The sequence below is a fragment of the Narcine bancroftii genome, chromosome 9 (assembly GCF_036971445.1).
Source record: "Narcine bancroftii isolate sNarBan1 chromosome 9, sNarBan1.hap1, whole genome shotgun sequence".
NCBI classification, from domain to species: domain Eukaryota; kingdom Metazoa; phylum Chordata; class Chondrichthyes; order Torpediniformes; family Narcinidae; genus Narcine; species Narcine bancroftii.
The window spans coordinates 111,742,922-111,764,507 of record NC_091477.1 but is presented as its reverse complement, the minus strand read 5'-3'; the positions used below and the strand labels follow the sequence as shown (position 1 = coordinate 111,764,507).

At 40.2% G+C, this 21,586-nt stretch overlaps 1 protein-coding gene across 1 annotated transcript in view; it reads right to left on the bottom strand.

Moving 5' to 3' along the window:
- Nucleotides 1–21,586, bottom strand: part of dner (delta/notch-like EGF repeat containing) — a 160,410-nt gene that overhangs the window by 115,719 nt on the left and 23,105 nt on the right. The window lies entirely within an intron of this gene.

Below are 21,586 nucleotides of genomic sequence, written 5' to 3'. Positions count from 1 at the left end.
GGAACTCAGAGGTTTAGGACCAATGAGAGATCCTTGTTCTGCTACAACTATATATTTTTCCTTAATTTTCACTATCTTCCATTATTTTTCCTATCTCCCATGTTGCATTTTCCTCTCCTATTTTGGTAACAGTTCAACCAAACTACTCCAATGCCACCAAGTTCTGTCTGAAAATCTTCCCCAGCATTCACACCTCCCCAGGCCTGCAAATACACTGTCCAGGATAAAGTTATCTTTCGTTCATTAATGTTAAATTCAATTAGCCTAGGATATCATTTTTAAATATTCTCAGAACTCAACTCATGTTAATGCTTGCCAGCCTTATGCTAATTCATTTGAGTTATTTATTTAAATTTTATAATTTTTAAACTGAGACGTACAGCACGGTAACAGGTCCTTTCGGCCCACAAGCCCATACCACCAACTATACCCAACTGACCTACAACACCCAGTATGTTTTGAAGGGTGGGAGAAAACAGGAACAGCTGGAGGAAACCCACACAGACATGGGGAGAACATACAAACTCCTTACAGGTAGTGCAGGATTTGAACTCCGGTCCCTGGCACTGTCACAGCGTTGCATTAACCAATATGACACCCCTCTATAGGTTAAAGGAAAATCAGTCAGTATTCATCAAGAAAGACATGTTGTCAAAATGCTTTAAATCTGTAAAATAATTTTCAGTACATTGCCTGTTATACTTCCATATCAGTCACGATTCATGAAGGAAAACGTTTTTATATGCATTAATATACCCACCAGCTGGGTGACCAAACTTGGAATGGAAGTCTGGCAATGTCTTTGATAATGTCCTTCCCTGGAGTACATTCTAAAAATAACTTTGGATGATACTGAAAATGTCATAAAAAAAGTAGGACAACTGAATGCAAAATAAGCTACACTGGGCCTAATGGCAGGAGTACAGTTAAACAAAATAAAAACGACATTCTTCGGTTTGTCTGCCCTAATTGGTCATGATGGTATCAACTACTGTTGATACTCACTCCATCATTCATAAAGTTCAATGTGTAGAAGTCAGTACAAGTATCACAGTCACACACATCATGTTCAGTAACAGTTCCATAGAGACAAGAGGAGATCACGGAGTCTGTTTGCCACTCAGACACATCATGTGTGCTCTGTATTTCAACTCCCTTTGGCTTACACATTGATAACCCCCATCCAAAAACCTTAGCCAATAAAGAAAATTTAATTTTTTTTTAATTTTAAATTTTAAATTTTTTAATTTAGGCCCACGAGTCCATGCCCTTTACACCAAATTAACCTACACCCCCCCCAGTATGTTTTGAACAGTGGGAGGAAAACCCACGCAGACACGGGGAGAATGTACAGGTTCCTTACAGACAGAATTTGACTGCACCAGTGGAAATCACCCTGTGTCCCTCTGAGATCCCTCTGACTGTTTTAATGTGGTCCTCCATTCTTACTTTGGTTTTTCCTGCCTCACTGTTCAATTGGAAGAAATTTCCAACTCAAATTGTGCTGCAGCCACTGGCATTATAAGAAACTAAGCAAAGGGCACTTTCTGGGATGGTCTTGATCAACTACATAGCTTAAATAGAAAAATGACCTCCTAACATTACCAAATCTTTTCCAATTATAATTCATTTAATTATGCAAATTAAAGATTATGTTTCAGACTCTTTCATTATGGCAGATCCCAAATCAGCTAGTAGAAATTATATTAGACATACATCTTTAGTAAAAATCTACACACGTTAAGTTTCCCTGAATTTGCCTTTTGAATTTATCCAGGTACTTTTTTTAAAAAAAGAGTGAAGTGTGAATCTGCAGCAACTGACGATGGTACAGACACAACAGCCTTCGTATGAAAATGATGGATTGCATGTGCTGCCAGACTGTAGGTTTTCACACACTTGGCACATCTCCAAAATTATCACCGGAATAAGCTGAATACGTATTCGTGACACCAGGTATATTATTAAAGTGAGCAGCTGTTGCCCAGACATGAGCATTCAGTACTCAGAAAGTATTACTTCCATCTAGACTTCCAACAGCCTGCTTCCATCTTGTCCTGCAAGTGGAAGAGATGTGTTGTACATTTTAGGCTGTGTGCAGCAGGCATGTTTTAATTGCTGACATGTTCACTGCACTCTTCAGAGACTATACATTCACTCTCAAGGATCTCCTTTAAATATTTTCCCTCTCACTTTAAATCTATGCTCTCTGGTTTAAGACTTCCCTACCTGGGATAAAGACTATGACCATCTTATTTATGCCCCTCACCTACCAGAGACTTAAATCTCTGCCACATCCCCTGAATGATGTCATCAGCACTGAAGGAAAAGAAAACATAGAAGTGATACAAAGATATCAGAGAGCCAAATGGTACAGTCATAATGACCCTGGCTCTATTTTTAATCTGTTGGCATAAATATATTGAATATAGATATATTTTTAATTAATAGAATTAACTAGTATGATATAGTTATGATGTATTTAACTGCTACACAAATAAGGCAAGAACATGTTTATCTTATCATGTTGCATACCTTGTGTTAAATCCGCACATTAATTGATCTGGAACAAGAGTGAGTTTTAATAACCGTTCATGAAGGAACGGTTAGATAGAAATATTTTACCTCGATGTGACAAATGCATCATAGCCAAAGAAAAGAAAATACAGGGCAATGGTATTTTGGAAAATAAATACAAACAGGGAGATGTTCAGTAAGATAGGAGATGTGAAGTATTATATGATAGCACAATCTTTTTATAGAAACCCTTTCCCATTAAATCAAATAACGTAGGCTTGTCCTGGCAATCAGTCAGACCAGATCTGACTTTACTGTTGCCAGAAGAAACAGAATAGGGGTCAGAGAAGCAGAGGTGAAAAGTCCCAGGAACAATAATCTTGAATGCTGTAGCAGCCAAATGGAAAGGGACCTGGCAGAGGACCAAGTAAAGACCCCAGTGTAACATACATAAATATAAATTAAACCAATGGATAAATGTAAAAGAATATGAAGTTTATCTTTAGCCCTTTTGCAAGATGTGCTCAAAAATTGTGTGATCTTTTATTAAACATTTTAATAAAATCTGAACATGTATTTCAGAATCAGGTTTATTGTCATGAACACATTTCACAAAAGCCGTTGTTTGTGGCAGCAGTATTGTGCGTTACAGGCGCAAAATTTGCTGTGTTACATTTCTGCAAATACACTATTTAAAAATAAATACATTAGCGAAAAAAAAGAGAAAATAAGTGAGGTAGTGTCTGGGATTCATTGTCCATTCAGAAATCTGATAGCGGAGGGGGAAGAAGCCCTATTTGTAACTTTGGGTGTTCGCATTTAGGCTCCTGTGCCTCCTTCCTGATGGTAGCAGTGAAAAGAGGGCATCGCCTGGGTGATGAGGGATTCCTGATGATGGAAGTTACCTTCTTTTTCTTTTTAAAATATCTTTATTTAGTTTAATTTTAAAAAATGCACACATATAGATCTAATACATTTGCAAATATAAGGAAAGACAAAAAGGCAATGTCGTTAATGGAGTGAAGACTAATGTCTATGATGGCGCTGGCTGAGTTCACAACTCTCTGGAATCTTTTCCTACCCTCATACCAGACAGTGATATTCAACCAATCAGAATGTTCTCCATGATCCACCTGTAGAAATTTGAAAGTCTTTGGCGCTATACCAAATCTCCTAAATCTCGTAACAAACTATAGCCACTGGCGATCATTCTTCATGGTTGTATTGACATGATGTCCCTAGGATAGATCTTCAGAGATGTGGGCAACCAGGAATGAAGTTCTTTATCCTTTCCACTGCTGACCCCTCGATGAGGACTGGTTTGTGTTCTCCCATTTTCCCCTTTCTGAAGTCCACAATCAGTTCCTTAGTTTTGATAACATTGATAAGGTTGTTGTTGTGACACCACTCAACGAGCTGATCTATCTCACTCCTGTACACTTCCTCATTGCTGTCTGTGATTCTGCCGACAACTGTGGTGTCATCGGCAAATGTGAATTGTGCCTGGCCACACAATCATGGGTGTAGAGAGAGAGTAGGGTAGTGGACTTAGCACACATCCTTGAGGTGCGCCAGTGTTGATTTGTCAGTAAGGAGGAGACATTGTTTTCAATCTGCATTGACTGTGGTTTTCCGATGAAGATCCAGTTGTAAAGGGAGGTGCAGTAGTCCAGAATTTGAAGTTTGCTGGCCAGTACTGAGAGGATGATGGATTTGAAAGCTGAGCTGTAATCAATGAAAAGTCATCTGATGGAGGTATTACTATTGTCCAGGTGATCCAGGGCTTAGTGGAGAGCGAGTGAGATTTTGTCTGCTGCGATACGGTTATGACAATAGGCGAATTGAAGTGTGTTCAAGTCATTACTTAAGTACGAGTTAATTCTAGCCATGACCAACCACTCAAAGTATTTAATTATAATAGATGTGAGTGCTACTGGGTGATAGTCATTGAGGCAGCTCACTCTGCTCTTCTTGGTTATCAGTATGATTGGTGTCCTTTTGAAGCAGGAAGGATTCTCTGACTGCAAAATTGAGAGATTGAAAATGTCCGTGATCACTCCAACTAGTTGTTTGGAACAGATTTTCAGTACTCTGCCAGGTACATCATCAGGGCCTGACTTCTTGTGAGGGTTCACCCTCTTAAAGGATGTTCTGACATCTTAAGGAGATCTTGATCACTGGTTTTAAATGCCATCATCCTAGCCCTCAGCAGGTTATAATCAATGGATTTATGGTTGGTACTCATGGTATGTGCGTGTGGGCACACACTCATGCACATCAGTCCGGATGAAGTCTATAACAGCCATGGCATATTCATTGAAGTTTGAAGATGAATCCTTGAATATGGTCCAGTCCAGCAATTCAAAGCAGTCCTACAGGCAGTCCTCCGCCTCCCTTGACCATTCTTTTGCCATCTTCACCACTGTAGTCCTTAGTCTCTGCTTGTTCTCAGGAGTAGAAATACAGCCAGGTGATCAGACTTGACAAAATGCGGGTATGGGATAGCGCGGTAGATGGTAGTGTAGCAGAAGTATGTCGACTCCTCTGTTTGTGCAGGTAATAATGTTGGTGATAATTGGTCAGGGACTTCTTCAGGTTGGCCTGGTTGAAGTTCCCTACAATGATCGGAAGGCATCAGGGGGCGCTGTCTCATGGCTGCTGATCACTGTGTTCAGCCCCTCCAGTGTCAGCCTGATGTTAGCCAGGCAGAAGGTACACAGCAACCAGGATGGTGGCGGAGAACTGCCTCAGTAGATAGAATGGACAACACTTTATCACCAGATGTTCCAGGTCGGGGGAGAAGGACTCTGATGCAACCAACACCTTTGTGCACCATGATGAATTGACGATGAAGCAAATATTACCATTTCTGCCTTTATGTGATGCGTGGTGGAGGGCGAAGCCCTCGGGCTGTAACGCTGTGTTCAGAATGCTCTCGTTCAGCCATGACTCATTGAAGAACATCACACAGCAATCTGTGATATCCCTCTGCTGTGTAATCTGGCTCTGACTTCATCCAGTTTATTTTCTGAAGATTGTACATTACCCAGGAAGATGGCAGGGAGCAGAAGCCTTGGGGCCTCTTAGTTTATTGTGCAGCCCCCATTCTGAGTCCGCGTGGTTGGGTCTTCCTTAAAGGGCCTGTGTATCAGTTACCTGAATCATCCATAGTCCACTGGAGTGTTCTGTTTCTATTGACCACAAAGTCCTTCAACATAACTAATACAAAATTGTTTATAGGTATGTCGGTTACTGTGGCTATGGGTTTGAGCTTAGCAGTTCTGACCGAAAATATCTGATGATTCCCTTCAAAGAATCACCACTGTAAGGCGCCATCTTTTTTTTCATCTCCTTAGACACAGTGGTTTTCAACCTTTTTCTTTCCACTCACTTATCACTTTAAGTAATCCCTATGCCTTGGCTGCTCTGTAATTAGTAAGGGATTGCTTAAGGTGGTATGTGAGTGGAAAGAAAAAGGTTGAAAACTGTTTAAATCGTACTTAATTGACTTGTTATGTGCACGGTTTCATAAATACAAAGGAAATGGGCCAATGACAATTTTTCTCAAGCAAAATATTTCGGTAATAATTGGGTCTAGAGCAGTGGTTCCCAACCTTCCCTTCCCACTCACATACCACCTTAAGCAATCCCTTACCAATCGCGATGGCATAGGGATTACTTAAAGTGGTCTGTGAGTGGAAAGAAAACATCGAGAACCACTGCCTTAGACAGTTTACAGATAATTCATTAACTGGGAATGTGAAATTTTGCCAATAAAATAAATAACTTTGCACAAATAAGTACTGACAATTTTATTTCTGAATATCCAAGTAAAACTGAAGTTTGAAAGGTGTTTGTTCTTTTTATGTTTCAGGACAGATAAAGCAAGAGAAAAGACACAAGATCAATATCAAGGTCAGGCTCATACTCTGAAGAATGCAATTGCTTCCCCAGATTAGTTTTGAAGCAAGATTGAGGATTCATTTGAGAACTAGTTTCAGATTAGGGTATCACACTCAAAAGAAAGAGAACACTGTGCAGATTCATACAAAAATCAAAATGTGACACAATGTTAGAAGCATCACTGCCTTGGTCTCATTGACTTTATCAAAATATCCCTCAAAAGCCCTCACCAGTTTATTTAGTCTGCCGATGTAGTATTGTAATTTTTATTATCTTATGTTTAATCTTTTTACTGTAACTTTCTATTTTATTCATGTTATAAAATCTTAAATAAAGTTTAAAAAAAAATCCCTCACCAGAATTTTATGCTGTTTTTGAGGGATGACTTTGTTTAAACCACATACCTGTATTAGGAGTTTGAGGAGATTTGGCATATCACCAAAGACTCTTGCAAATTTCAACAGGTGTACAGTGGAGAGCATTCTGACTGGTGGCATCACTGTCTGGTATGGAAGTGCCAATGCACAAGACAGGAAAAGACCACAGAGAGTTGTAAACTCAACCAGTGGCAAGATGAGCACGAATCTTCACTCCATTGAGGACGTCGACAAGAAGCAGTGTCTCAAGAAGGCAGACTCAATAATCAAAGACCCTCACCATCCTGGCCTTGCCTTTTCTCACTGCTACCATCAGGAAAGAGGTGGAAGCCTGAAGACATACACTCAACTTTACAGAAACAGCTTGTTCCCCTCTGCCATCAGATTTGGACACTACCTCACTTCTTCTCTTTATGTACTAATTACTTACTTCTTAAATATTGTATTTGAAATTATAAGTTTTAGTAATTTTTGCACCTTTTTCTGCTCAATACTGCTGCTACAAAATAACACATTTTGTGACCAATGTTCATGACAATTAACTTGATTCTGGTATCAGAACCCAAATATATTCACCAATATTCTAATATGTTTTCCTAGAATTATAAAAATTCTGATGGGTTCAAACTACATATGAAGCAACCTGCAAATACCAAATTAATCATTTTTTCTAACCCATAATTATAATGCCTAAAATACCATACAGAAATCTAGCTGAAGCCTCACAGATCTGCTGCTAAGATAGTTATTACATGTTGTAACACCTGTATGCCTCTATATTGTTGTTGTTTACATGGATAGATGAGATGGTTTCCTGAGTCAGTAAGGAACCTTAAGAATATGTGCTGAACCCATCTTCTGGGTGGACTGGACAGAGCATGTGGTGTGGATGCTCTTCCCTGTAGATCCCAGAAGGTGAGAAATTGGAGGGTGTAGAGAAGAGTGAAAATTATTTCCTAGAGATGGGACCAATGGCAGTGCTTCCCTGAGTCCCAGTGTGGAAGGTTGGTTCACTGCAGCACCCAGTTCACCATCCTCTCTGGTTGTTGAGAGCACAAAATTCCTTGATGGGCATAAAACTGACAACCTATCCTGGACCCACAACTCCTCCTCACCACTTCTTCAGGAGGTTGAGGAGGGCCCCCATATTGTCAACATTTTACAAGAGCACAACTGAGGGTGTCCTGTCTGACTGCATCATTATGTGGAACAGAAGCTGCAAAGCATCGAACCACAAGTCAATACAGAAGATCGTCAAGGCAGCCAAGAAGACCGCTGGGGTCTTCCTTTCCTCTATTGATAGCATTTACTGGGAATGTTGCTTAAATAGGGCTCAAAGAATTAGTGAGAATCTCTCCCATCCATCACACAGTATCTTTGACCCATTACCATCAGGAAGGAGGTACAGGAGCATCAAAAGCAGGACTGCAAGGCTGGGAAATAGCAGGTTGTGAGATTGATGAATTAAATTCTATAACCTTGGTGTTTTTATTAATGAAATTGAGTAAATTATTCCAGAATATTTATACATATTTATTTTATATATATTTCTTTGTATGAATATGTTTATTATGAGCTGAGAGAGACATGTATTATGTGTGTATGTACACACTGGTCTGGAGAAATACCATTTTGTCTAGTTGTACATGTACAGTCATAATAAATTTGAACAAGACCCCACTCTGAGCTGCCTGGTAATTGTTGGCTAAAGCTGGTGGCTTCTGAGTGACAGGATTTTTACATAAGAAGAGTAGGCCATTCAGCCCATTGAGCCTGCACCACCATTCAATGAGACCATGGCAGATTTGATGATAGGCTCATCTCCACCTATGTGCCTTTTCACCATTGTAAAACCACTGATTTACCCAGTTTACACACAATTAAAGAATGCATTCACTCGTTTCTTTCAGCACAAAATGGAGTTGACTTTTTTTTATTCTCTTCAGTCACAACACTGCATTCTTCAACTCCCCAAACCCCACCCAGTCAAACCCTCTGATCTTCTCATTGGCTCGCTGCCACACGCGCGATCCTGACACTCTCACTCTCCCCCTCCTGTGTCTTAGATCCATCCCACGTATGCTGACTGCTTAACTAACCTGCACATGCTTGCTATTACTCCTGAGCATTGCTTTGGAAACATCGTAAGTGGCAACCAGCATCGCTCCCAATTAAGCTACGTATATGACCATGACAGCGACCCTACCCACCCACCCACCACCACCGAGACAATGCAAGGATGCAAGGAGGCAACTGTCCTGCTGGAGGGCTGACGGTTCGGCTGGATATCATCGATGAACGCCGGCTTCAACCTGTCAATGGAAACCATGTCAGCTTTTTGGGTGGTGTTGTAAGACCTGTAAAGGACCACCGTAAATGGGCTGAAGTGGTTTGAGAACCACATCATGCCTAAGGAACACGAGTACAGCATTGTAAGTCATTCGGCGCATGCACTGCAGATGACACCTGACGTGTAGGAGTAGGTCGGAGTAATCTGTTTTTCCAAAGTCGATCACCGTAACTCACTGGATCACAAAATGTTGTCCCTGGACTCGGATTCACAAACTCGCCAGATAAAGTCAGCATTGTGCCAAATACTAGCTCTGCTGCTGAACATCCAAGATCTGCCTTTACACCTGTATGCATGCTAAGGCGAACCATGGACAAACATTCCATTTGTCTTCTTATAGCCTGCTGCGCCTGCAAACCAACCTTGTGCAATTCATCCACAAGCCCTCCCAAATCCTCCTGCAAGACAGCATGCTGCAATTGTTTTCCATTTAAATAATCATCTGATCTTCTAATTTTCCTTCCAAAATTTACTCAATTTCATGTCATTTGTGCATTGCTGTGCCACTTACTGTACATCAGCACCACACCTCACAGCAGGCCATGGCTTAGTGCACAAGGCTCTCCCTGAAGTTTGAACACAAGATGCAATATTCAACAGCAAGCCTTACAAATTACTCTACATATATGGTTGAGTTTTATTGTCTTCTCATAATCGCGCAAGTAACACCTCCAAAGTGGGTCCTCAGCTTCATTCACGTGTATTTTTGTCATTTCATTATCCCTTATTATGCAGACTTCACAACGTTCCTCTGCAGGTCCTGGGAATCTAGTTTCCACTGAAAGCATTCTGAAAAATTTTGAAGTGATTAGATTGCACAAAGGGAGATTGCCCGCAGAGACATAAATGAGCTCCTGTCAAAAAGCGACATTTCTGCAGCATTTGGACTTCTCCAAGGGAAGGTGCAAGCTTCGGCTGAAAGGATACTGTTGATGCTGCCATCGAATGCCTTGTGGGGCTGCGAGAGGAGAAGATTGGCAGGAAAGAAAGATGCGCCAAGATACATGCCTTTAGCGTTGCTGCATTCAGCAGGTTCAGCAAATTTGGGCATAAATTTTCCAAAGAGAAGGTTTGCAGAAACTCTAACTTTGCTTAATTAAAATCATATTCTTTCCTGAACCAACTGGACGGCCCCTTTCATTTAAGTGTTTCTACAAATTGACAATATACAGTAAAGACAATAAAAAGATGCAATTAGAAATTCACTGTACCAATTAATTCAATGTGGGGCTAAGTTTGTGGCAGGCTTGGCTTCCTCTGCTATGTGGTTTAAATAATAATGAAAAATTACAGAATCTTCATTAATCTCAAGGTCTATTGTTTGCACTGGTTCAGTTTATTTCTGTCCTAACCTCTTATTTTCTTTAATAAAAACAGGAAATGTTGAACCAAAACGTTTCATCTGCCATCATTATATGATTGCTTGAAACAATTTCATTTACTCTGGCCAAATTCTTCTTCATTCTCTCCTGAATCGCTTCGATCTGCTTCTCTGATCCCTCTAGATATCTGAAACAATACATTTCTGGTAGTAAAGAAGCAATCTGCTTGCTTGTAATTGCTTGGCTTTATCCTCTGCTGGACGAGATCCAGTTTGTAATGAGATCTTGGGTGACCACTATTAATTTTCTATCCCATCACTGTGAAATTAAGAACAGTGCTCTTACATTTCTCTCAATTTAGTTAAGTCTCTCTAGATTTAAAGATTTTTTCATTCTGCAGCCCAAAAAGATTCACTTCATGTCCCTACTTTATTAATGATTCATCAGCTGCTTCACATTAATCTCCTGGCCATGTCTGCCTCTCGCCACCTTCCATCCTCATCTGCACAACTAGCTCTCAAAATCATGTTCCTCCACTATCCTCTATTTTATCTTCATTTTACCCAGCAATAACCTGCTGCACCCGACCCCCTCCCCCCCATTCATCAGGAAGTGTCAAATTATCCCAGTATCCTCTCACCACCTCTTTAATAGATTCCTGATGTAACATTTACCTCCAGTTCATGCTCTTGCTCCTGGCTCCATCATTTTCCATCCTCTTCCACTTCCCCTCCACACTCATGTGATGAGGATAATGAGTTTATTGCCATTGTTTCACCAGAATTCCTCAATGCCTGACCTTATCAAGGACAGTCAGTTCCACCTTACTTAAGGGTTACAGCCCCTCGGGCCATGGTAATGCTAGGATCTGGTGCCAAGTGATTCTGATGGAATCCAAACTGGGCATTGGTGACTCAGTGCCATCCAGAAGTACTGCCATTTTTCCATAATGCTACATTGATGCCAGTGTTTTAACTATACTGGAATAACTTGGCACGAGGAGCACTTCATTCTGGAGAAAAAAGTTTTCATTACTAGAATTGGAATGTTGTCTGGCCCAATGCTCCCAGACATAAAAGTGGGGTCTCGGGTAGGCAAGGTGAGAAGGCATTTGGCACACAAATCCTCCAGCAACTCAGTTTTTGCTCTTTTATTTTTAGAATGCTTAATTTACAATGTTCCATTGAATAGGTGTGAAAGCATATTTAGCATACTGTTGGAAGAACTGAGATCATTTAGCAGTCTAATGGCATTTTTACACAGAAACGTCAGAATTATTTAAAAAAAATAGCATACTTACCTCTGGTGTGTCCTGATGTGGTCGTTTACACAGGAGAACTTTTACACAGCCTTCCTGTGTGGTGGAGTTTGTCGGAGGGGGGAAACGTCGTATTTATTAGGCCTGTTTCTTACAGACCGGCTGCGGTCAATTTACACTGCAGCCACTCCACAAAATGTGTAAGGATCCCGGTGGAAAAATTATGGGATGGAGTTTACATAATAAATTTTGTCTTGACATTTTTACACTGCCACCAGCTGTGCACAAGTGCCTTTTGTTACTTCAGGAAGTGGTCTTACCTTTAGTAATCTTCCTACTTTTCTCACCAAACTTTTCCATGGTCTCATACTACCTAATACAAAATGAAAATCCCATCTTTCCACCATACCGATGCAGCAAAAATCACTTTTCTGAGAACCCAGAGCCATATAAGCCACTTTCAAATCAGCAACTAAAGGCTCAAAGTTACTGGAGGGAAAAAATTGAATGGCAAATATACGATACAGCATTTGATTATCCAAACCTTCAACAACAGTGCTAACTCGCTTGAAGTAGAAACAGGTTGGCCCTTGCATAAAAATACGGAATACAATTGAGCAGTTTTAAAAGTTTGGATGGCAGAGGGATTCATGTGTGATCATCAAATCTGGCGCCTTCAGGCAAAGTTAAACCCACGATGGTAGCACCTGGTGACAATCCTATTCCAAACTGCAATAAAGGCTTAAAAAGAGATGGAGGAGGGTCAGTAGATTGAGTAGATGAGAAAGGGATGAAACTCAACGTTGGGACAGATATTAGATTTATTGTCAGAGTACATATGTGACATCACATACAACCCTGAGATTCTTTTTCCAAACACGTCACAGTTTCTGTGCCAAATGTCACAATTTGATAGGAAAGATGAGAAATGTAAAACATTGCAAATTAGAGGGCAAACTTCCAAAAGGAGAATGAGATGAGGGGGTATAACATAGTTCATTTGACAAATCCTAGGCAAAAACCAAGTGGTAATTTTGATAGACCTTTATGGATCTACACATGAAGTGTGAGGACTGACTTATATTTTACAGTTTAGGCTGCTCGGCTCTTCTTGGCTTATGTTACCTTTGGGTTATTTCTACGACCTATTTGTAACCATTATTCTTTTGTTGTGTTTTATTCTCTTTCGTGATTAGTATGTGTTTGTTGATTTGTCGTCGGGGTGGGAAGGGGGATGAGGGGGTGCAGGGTGTTTTGCAGCTGAACACTTTCCTGTCTGTAGCTTGGTGCAGTATTGTAAACATGGCCCAGGTGCTGGTCACTTGGACCACACAACATCGGACACTCCGGTGCCTCTCTGCCCAGTCATATTTGTTTCCCCTGCAGCTTCCAAGCAGAGTGCTGGTTGATTTGATCCATCCCGTGGGCATTATTTTGCAGGGGGATGGCTGATCTTTCGAGGGAGAAAGAAAAGGCAACAGAAATAGCTGGGCGTCAACACATTTGTACTCAGCAACTCAGCCAAGTCACGGGTTCGTTGGTCCATTGTTACAACAAGTTTCTAAGACTATCCTAATGAAGATGTGAAAAATTATTAATTATCTCATTCTGGATTTGTAAGCAAGCAATTACCCTACAATTTTATTATGGTTCTATCTGTATCTCTTGGTGTCCTCCAAATTTTCATCACACAAAGGAGAGCAAAGAAAAATAATAACCTTTTCCCTTCCCCAAAGGAAAAATAAAAATCACTGAAACCATAATTTGGAAACCTAAGAAAAACTGCAAACCAGTAAAATATCTACAAAAATGGTGTAGCAATAGGTTCATAGCAATGGTAACAATGACAGAGAACAACTAGGCATAACAACAACTCACAGCTGGATTCATTTACTTCAAAGGCCCTTTGAAAATCTAGATAACTTACAACTGCTTCAATGTCATTCTCCATTCCGTTGCAACCTTGAGAAAATTCAGAGGTTGTCAGGCAAAATTTCCCCTTTTGAAGTCCATGCTGACTTGATATTAACATACATTTAACTTCCAAATGTTCTGTTAGTTTCTCCTTTAGCAGAGATTCCATTAGTTTTTCCTCACATCACTGTTAAGGTGACTTGGTTTAATCCTTGGACAGGTTCTGGCCTGTTGTATATGTGGTGATATGTAATTACACCACTAGGTCACCAGGGGTCATCCCAGTGACCTTGTATATAAAGCAGTCCAGAGCTACAGTCTAGCCTTCCAGGTTCGTCTTGCAGAGAGACAAGACCTCTTAGTGTACATATTAGTTTATTAAAGCTGTCTTATACTCGCATTGCTGGTGTGGTTATTGTCAGTACATTCTGGCCCTATCTCTTTATCAAGCAAATTACTGGGAAATTAAGAGCTCATATCCTTTTCAGCACTTTTTTGTTAAAACCCTTGGTAAAGTTGGAATCTTAAAATGGTGTCACCTTACAAGTCTCACAAAGTTGACATTTTGATAAAAACTCAAACCCAACTGCAGTAAGATGTGAAACACACATGACAAGATTAAATTAAGGGGAAAGGTACCAAAATAGAGCCAACTTGTTTGTGTTCATTGAGTTGTGACTGCTGGTATCAGGTGAGAAGGGGACTTGTCCTGGCTGACACACACAAAATGAATACAGTTTTGCAATAATAAGGGATGATCCACTCTATAGAAAGTACACATAAGACATTAAATCCTTGGGAAATGGGGAAGAGTGAATTTGACAGAAAAGTAAAATAAAGATAGAACATCTGATACAGGATTTATAAATGGTGCTATGTGTCAGGTCAAACACTCAAAATTGAACAACCAACAACCATAGCCTCAGAACATAGTCAATAATTTGGCTTTGTACCCATTATCGTGGGGATGAGATATAGAACAGTTTTAAATGTGCATGTAAAACCAGAACAAATTAGGAATGAATCCTTTGCTATGGTTGCGCTGACCTACATTGGATGACAGGTTCTCATTTTTAACATTCTATTGGGAGAATAATGGGAAGTTATTATTAATGTAGGACTTTGTCCAAATTAGCAGAATGATAAAACTCACAGACATCACAGCAACAAGAAAGAGAAGCAGATGATTAACACTCCTGGACACTACCTCATATAGAATATTATGCCCTTGGGATAAGCTGTTTACATTTAAACTGATTTACATCTGAGCAACAAGCTGAACATCTGATCTCTGACCAAGTAGAATCAGAAGTATGTCTATTAGCCCACTGGATTTGGTTCCACTGCACTCATCTAACCAGGGGACTGAGGATTGGCATGGCATGTCACTGGCAGAGTTGGAGAGAGTGAAAGGCCCAACCTTTGCATTTAGTGGACATCCCTTTCTTCCTCCTGCTGCCTGTAGTAAGTTTGTATCATCACCGGAGGAGCAATAATCAGGCTGAGGATTGGCTGCCATTTACAGAATGGTGTTGAATGGATCATGTCACCACCACCCACTCCTAGCTTCTTCCAAGTTATTAAAATGTTGACCAATGCAGTGCACGAGGTGAATGTCTCTCTTCTTTAATTCCACCTCAGGTAATGTCTCACTATTTATTTCACTAAGATATTGGGAAGTAGTTGGGAATTCAAACTAGCAGCAGGTCTGCGTGGATGAACAAAAGAATTCTGATGAGAAATGTTCAACCTGAAACATTAACACGGTTTTGCATCTCCCAGGGCCAGCATAACCTAATGAATATTTCCAGCATTTTTGTTTATTTTCATGTCAGGACAGCATCCTTCTCACTGTGAATTTCTTGTTACAGATAAACAGACAGGTTTCACAGAATTGCAACAACAAACTGTAGTTCTTAATGAAAAACTATCTGATATGACATCTGTCACATATGTGACAGGATTCTCCTTCAAATATTTATGCTTGAAAAAGTTTAAAGGACATCTTGTGAAAAAATTTTATGAGAAATTCATTAATTAGAAGTTTAGCAACTGCTTTTACCATAAGAAAATATAACAGCAACTTTGCAAATAGCATTATCTAAAAAACAAGAGCTAGGAACCGTAGGAAGTTTATTTTAAGAGAGTTGCCACTGTGTAAATTAGACAAGTTCAGAGTACAGACATCACATGCAACTCTGAGATTTTCTTCCTGCAGATGAGACAGAATTATACTCTAGTGTAAAAAATTATTGAACTCAACATACACATGTAAATAAAGAAATGTAAACAAACTGACTGTGGAATACAGAGAGAGAGAGAAAAAATCAACAGGTGCACAAGTAAGAGTCCTTGAATGAGTCCCTGATTGAGTTTGTTGTTGAAGAGTCTGATGGTGGAGGGGTAGCAGCTGTTCCTGAACCTGGTGGCCCCTATACCCTTTTCCTGATGGTAGCAGGAAAGCAGAGCATGTGCTGGGTGGTGTGGATCCTTGATGATTGCTGCTGCTCTCCCACGGCCTCAATGAACATTCTGTCTGAAAGTCCGTTATATGTTTATACCTCATCCTTTCCATACTACGAAGTGGTTGTGCCTCAGTTTCCATCTCTTGCATGGACTTAAAAATACCTCTATCTCGGGCAAGTAAGTGAAAACGGAGGTAACAATCCTGCTTTTCAAGCTATAAAAAGCAATATTTTCACCTTTATGAATGTAAGAATGCCTCCATCCCTAAAGCGAGTCCAAAATTCAATGGAGCAAATGGAGAACATTGCTCCATCCACAAAGACTTACATTAGACCTTGGGACAGTAGAACATCTCCACTGTTAAATCTGATTAAAATGGGCTACATCACAATCCCACTTATTTTATCTAATAAAAGTCTATCAAAAAGTGCTTCAACTAAAGAAAAAGTTCCAGTATTCCACTACCCTTGATGCAATAGTTTAACCCCTGATTGGCCTGATTCAATTATAAAAATGTCCCCTTGCACTAGGTTGGCCCACTAGAGGCAATAGTTTTGCTGCATCTATCGTGTTAAATCATTTAAACATTATCATTGGATTATTTGAATCTGAGATAAGAATGTGATCACATGACTCTGTCATAATGTTTTGTGTGTTAACTTCACTGAGGAAAAATTCCCAATGTTTAACTGAGAAGGGCAACACATGAGCAAATTGTTTTGCAGCAACAAAGAGCTAAATATACATATGGCAGAATAAGAATAGTCTGGCCTATATTAGGCTTTTAATACCTGATTGAATCCTAAATGAATTTTAAGGAGGGCATTTCTTTTCATTGACTTAAAAACCTCAAAAAACCATTGTGATATCAAAACAACATGGTTTCCTGCGTAACAAGAGAAAGGTTTTGCAAGTCTAATGGACAGCTAGAAGAGAAAATGCTTTCATAAATGAATATTAATGTACATTTAATTTTGGAAATACATTTTTTAACGATATGCTAATTATAGGCTTGTTAAATTAACCCAATGATTTGACCTCCGAGTTTACTTTCATCCAGAATCAGAATTTATTGTCCCAAAATTCATCGTCCATTGAAAGCTTTAGTTATTTTCAGTTGAAGAAATGAAAATCAATCGTTTTTTTGCTTTTATTGAATGGCCACTATCAAAACCAAGCATTCTGAACGGTATACCTAGTAATTATAGTCTGCCTTGTGAGATCTTTTGCTTTCATTCTGCCTGATGTGGCATATCTTTAATTGAAAATGTTCTTAAATTAAATAGAACTGACCATGTAACTAGTTGTTACAATGAAACATCTTGACAGTGAAATGTTATTTGTAGTAAAACATGAAAGTCTGCAGACACTGTGGTTGAAGAAAAAACAATGCTGGACAAACTCAGCAAGACAAACCGGGTTCTTTACAGAGCAAAGATAAAGATACATAGCCAACGTTTTGTTCTAGAGCCCTTCATCATCTCATCACCAAGATATACCTTAATGAAGGGCTCAAGCCCAAAACATTGGTTATGTATCTTTATCTTTGTTCCATAAAGAACACTGTTTGACCTGCTGAGTTTGTCCAGCTTTGTGTTTTTCCTGAAAGTGTTATTTTTATTTTAGATGCAGAGCAATACTATTAAACTCTTTCAAGAAAACAAGTTCATTCATTGGAACTGCCTTTCAGTTGTCTTCCTTGCACTATCTCGATGCCTGAGGCAAAAATGTTTAAGCTTTACTCTTGTTTCTGAACTGCATAATACAGATTATGTTTCAGTTATCTACCCTCCACAAGGAGCCCACGTTACCTATCAACTTGTTTGCCTCCTGAAAAATTATCCGTCACTTACATTAATTACATGCTGGTCCCCTGCAGCTTCATTAGTTGTTTTATAAGGCTGTGGGTAAGTAAATTTTAAAAATGTATGGAGGGGCCTTGAGGGATTATTGAGGAACAGCAGGACATTCACGGATCCCTGAGGTGGTGTTGAATGTAGATAAGGTGATGAATATGGCATTTCAGAAACTTGCCTTCAATTGCAGGGAAATTACGGTACAATTTAATAAATTTTTGGTTTGACCATAACTGGAGTACTGCGTACAATTGTTTGCCACATTACAAGGAAGGACATGATTGCATTGAAGAGGGCACAGAACAGGATGTTGCCTGGAAGGAAGTGTTTCACCTCTGAGGACAGATTGGATGACGGGGCTTGTTTTCCTTAGACTGGAGAAGGCTGAAGGGGTATCCAATAGAGGTGCATAAAATTCTGACAATAGGGTCGATAGTAAGAAACTGTTTTCCACAGCAGAGGAATCTAAAACTGGAGGTCACAAGTGTAGGGTAAGGTGTAAGAAATTTCAAGAGAATCTGAGGAAGAACTCTTCCACCAAGAGGGTGGTTGGAATCTTCTGGAAAACACGACCAGAGTTGGCGGTGGAGGCAGTGACTCTCACTGCATTTAATAACAGGGCGGCATGGTTAGTAACAGTTAGTGCAACACTGTTACAGAGCCGGTGTCCCGGGTTCGAATCCGGCTCTGTCTGCATGGAGCTTGTATGTTCTCCCCGTGTCTGCGTGGGTTTCCTCCAAGTGCTCCGGTTTCCTCCCGCCCTTCAAAATGTATAGGGGTTGTAGATCAGTTGGGTGTAATTGATCGGTGCAGACCCGTGGGCCAGTTACCTTGCTGTATGTCTAAATTAAAAATGTAAAATACCAAGATGAGTATTTGAGTCACCAATGCATAGATGAACTCTGGACCAAGTGCTGTTAAATGGAATTAGTACAAGTACCATGTTTGGATTGAACTGTTTCTCTGCAATGGAAGTATACAATATCATAATCTACTAGCGTCTGCACTGATAACTCCGTGACCGGAAAAATATACAAAGTTGTCATCTTCATGTGGGTTTTGACTGAGCTGCACACATTGGTCTCTGTGCTGATCATCTGACAACTGGAGGACATGGGATCCTTTCACAAAATATTTCCTCTAATGGAAAGTCTTCAAACAAGCTGTACCTGCTACCACCTTCCTAGCAAATAATATTCTGTTGCCTTCAGATTCAAAGTCTTCTCCTAAGGTGTGCAATACCCAAGACCAGTCTTGTACATAGCCTTCAGTTTTTCCTTTATTTCATACCTGCTGCAAGCTGCTTTTTATACTCCAGGGAAGCACTGCCAACATAATGGATCGGACAGTGCTTCTCAACCTGAACTTTAAGTCAGCCCTATGCCACAGGTGCTCTGTGATTAGTGAAGGATTGCTTAAAGTGGTATGTAAGTGGGTTGGGAAGGGAAGGTTGAGAATCACTGCTCTAGACCCAATTGTTACTGAAATATTTTGCATGAGAAAAATTGTCATTGTCTCATTTCCTTTGGAGTTATGAAACCATGCACATAATGAGTCAATTAGGTACGATTAAAACAGTGGTTTTCAAACTTTTTCTTTCCACCCACATCCCACCTTAAGCAATCCCTTACTAATCACAGAGCACCTATGGCATAGGCAATACTTAAAGTGGTATGTGAGTGGGGAAAAAAGGGTTGAGAACCACTGTTTCAGTGCCAGATTTGATTCCAGCGCTGTTTGTAAGGAGTTTGTACATTCTCCCCATGACCTGTATGGGTTTCCTCGAGGTGATCCGGTTTCCTCCCACCCTCCAAAAATATACGGGGTTTGTATGTTAATTGGGTGACATGGGCCTCATGGGCTAGGAAGTCCTTCTACCATGCTGTATTGTTAAATTGCTCCCATTATTTAAAATATATTATCATTCGATACAGTTTGGAGAAGATTCACCAGGCTGATTTTGGAAATGGAGAATTGCGTTATGAGCAACAGTTGAGCAAGTTGGGTCTGCATTCATGGAGCTTAAAAGAATTAGAAGTAATTTTGAGAGATGGAATTGAAATGGTTGGTCACTACATCAGAGAGACTTGATGCAGATTGGAAGATCACTTTGTTGAGCACCTACACTCCACCCACTGCAATAGCAGGGATCCTCTCAGTGGCCAACCACTTCAATTCCACACCCTATTCCCATATCGACATGGCTGCCCATGGCCTCAGGCACTTCCTTACCGAGGCCACCTGCAAATTAAAGGAGCCACAGCTGAGATTCTGTCTGGGCACTCTCCAACCAGATGGTATTAAGATCAACTTCTCTGGATTCCATTAGGTTCCTTCCTTTTCTCTCTCTCTCTCTCTCTCTCTCTCTCTATTCCTCAGTCTCCTTTCTTCCAGCTCCTCACACCTTCCCCCCATTCTGAGAACTACCCCCTGTAGTCCGCGTCGAAAGAACCAAAGACTTGTTGATCCAAACCAAGGCTTTTATTATCTAAAAGACTGGAGCATATCACAAGTAGGTCGACCAGTCCAGAATGACCTGGTCTGGCTAGGAGCAATCCTTTAAGACCTGCCAGTAGGTGTGGCTACACTCTCAGCCAATCACAGTCATCCTACATATATACACATTGGTGATAGAATCTGTACTATCACACCGCACCCCCTTCCCCATTACTTCTCAGTGTTCTGCTCTACCACACATATCCATCTATGAACTCTTGCCTGTTGGCTTGTGCTCCTTCCCCTACCCCTTCCCATCTCCCCCCCCCCCCACCTTTTTACTCAGATATTGCCTGCCTTCTGGTCATACCTTAACAAATGGCTCAAGACCGAAATGTGGGTTATATCCCTTTGCTGCCTACAAATGGTGCATAACCTTCTGAGGTTCTCCAGCACTTTTATGTATCACACACACACATATCTAGATACTTTATATAAAAAATTGTACAAAATACATCATACAGTATGTATAATAGCATTACCAATTTAGTGAATCAATCAGGAATCTTTCAGTGTCCCCTAAGTCATACTTCTTATGGAAGAAGTATGTAGATCAGGGGGAAAAGTTGTGTCCAAATTCCACATCCCATAATTCAATCCATATTTGGTTATCTCCTCATAAACCAGATTAAAAGTGGCTCTATACTCAAGGTCTATGAACATTTCAGATCAATTAAGAATTTTAAAAACTAAAAAGAATTGCGCCTGATTTTTTGGTCTTCTAAATTTGTAAGGCAATTAACACTTCTGCATACCTCTTCAATAGACACCACAATGTTCTGGATTTTGCATTTGTACCAACAGTAAGATGGTTAGCATTCACCAGATCCAGACCCAACTCTTGCGGTTGACACGAAAAATGCTCTCATGATTAGCCTCGCTAACTACTCATCTGCACTCACCACCCTCTCGAAAAGGAATGGACGATAAAGGCTGGTCTCGTCAGCAGTGCCCATTAACATCCCCCTCCCAAAAATAAAAATGTATAGCTGTTAGATATTCCCTTCAGTTTAAAATCTTTTGTATTAAATCCCTGTATCTGCATGTTGAAAGATTTGTCATTTCCCCAGCAAACTGTTCCGAGGGAAAAGTAGGAAATTAGATGATGAAAATCCTTTGACATTCAA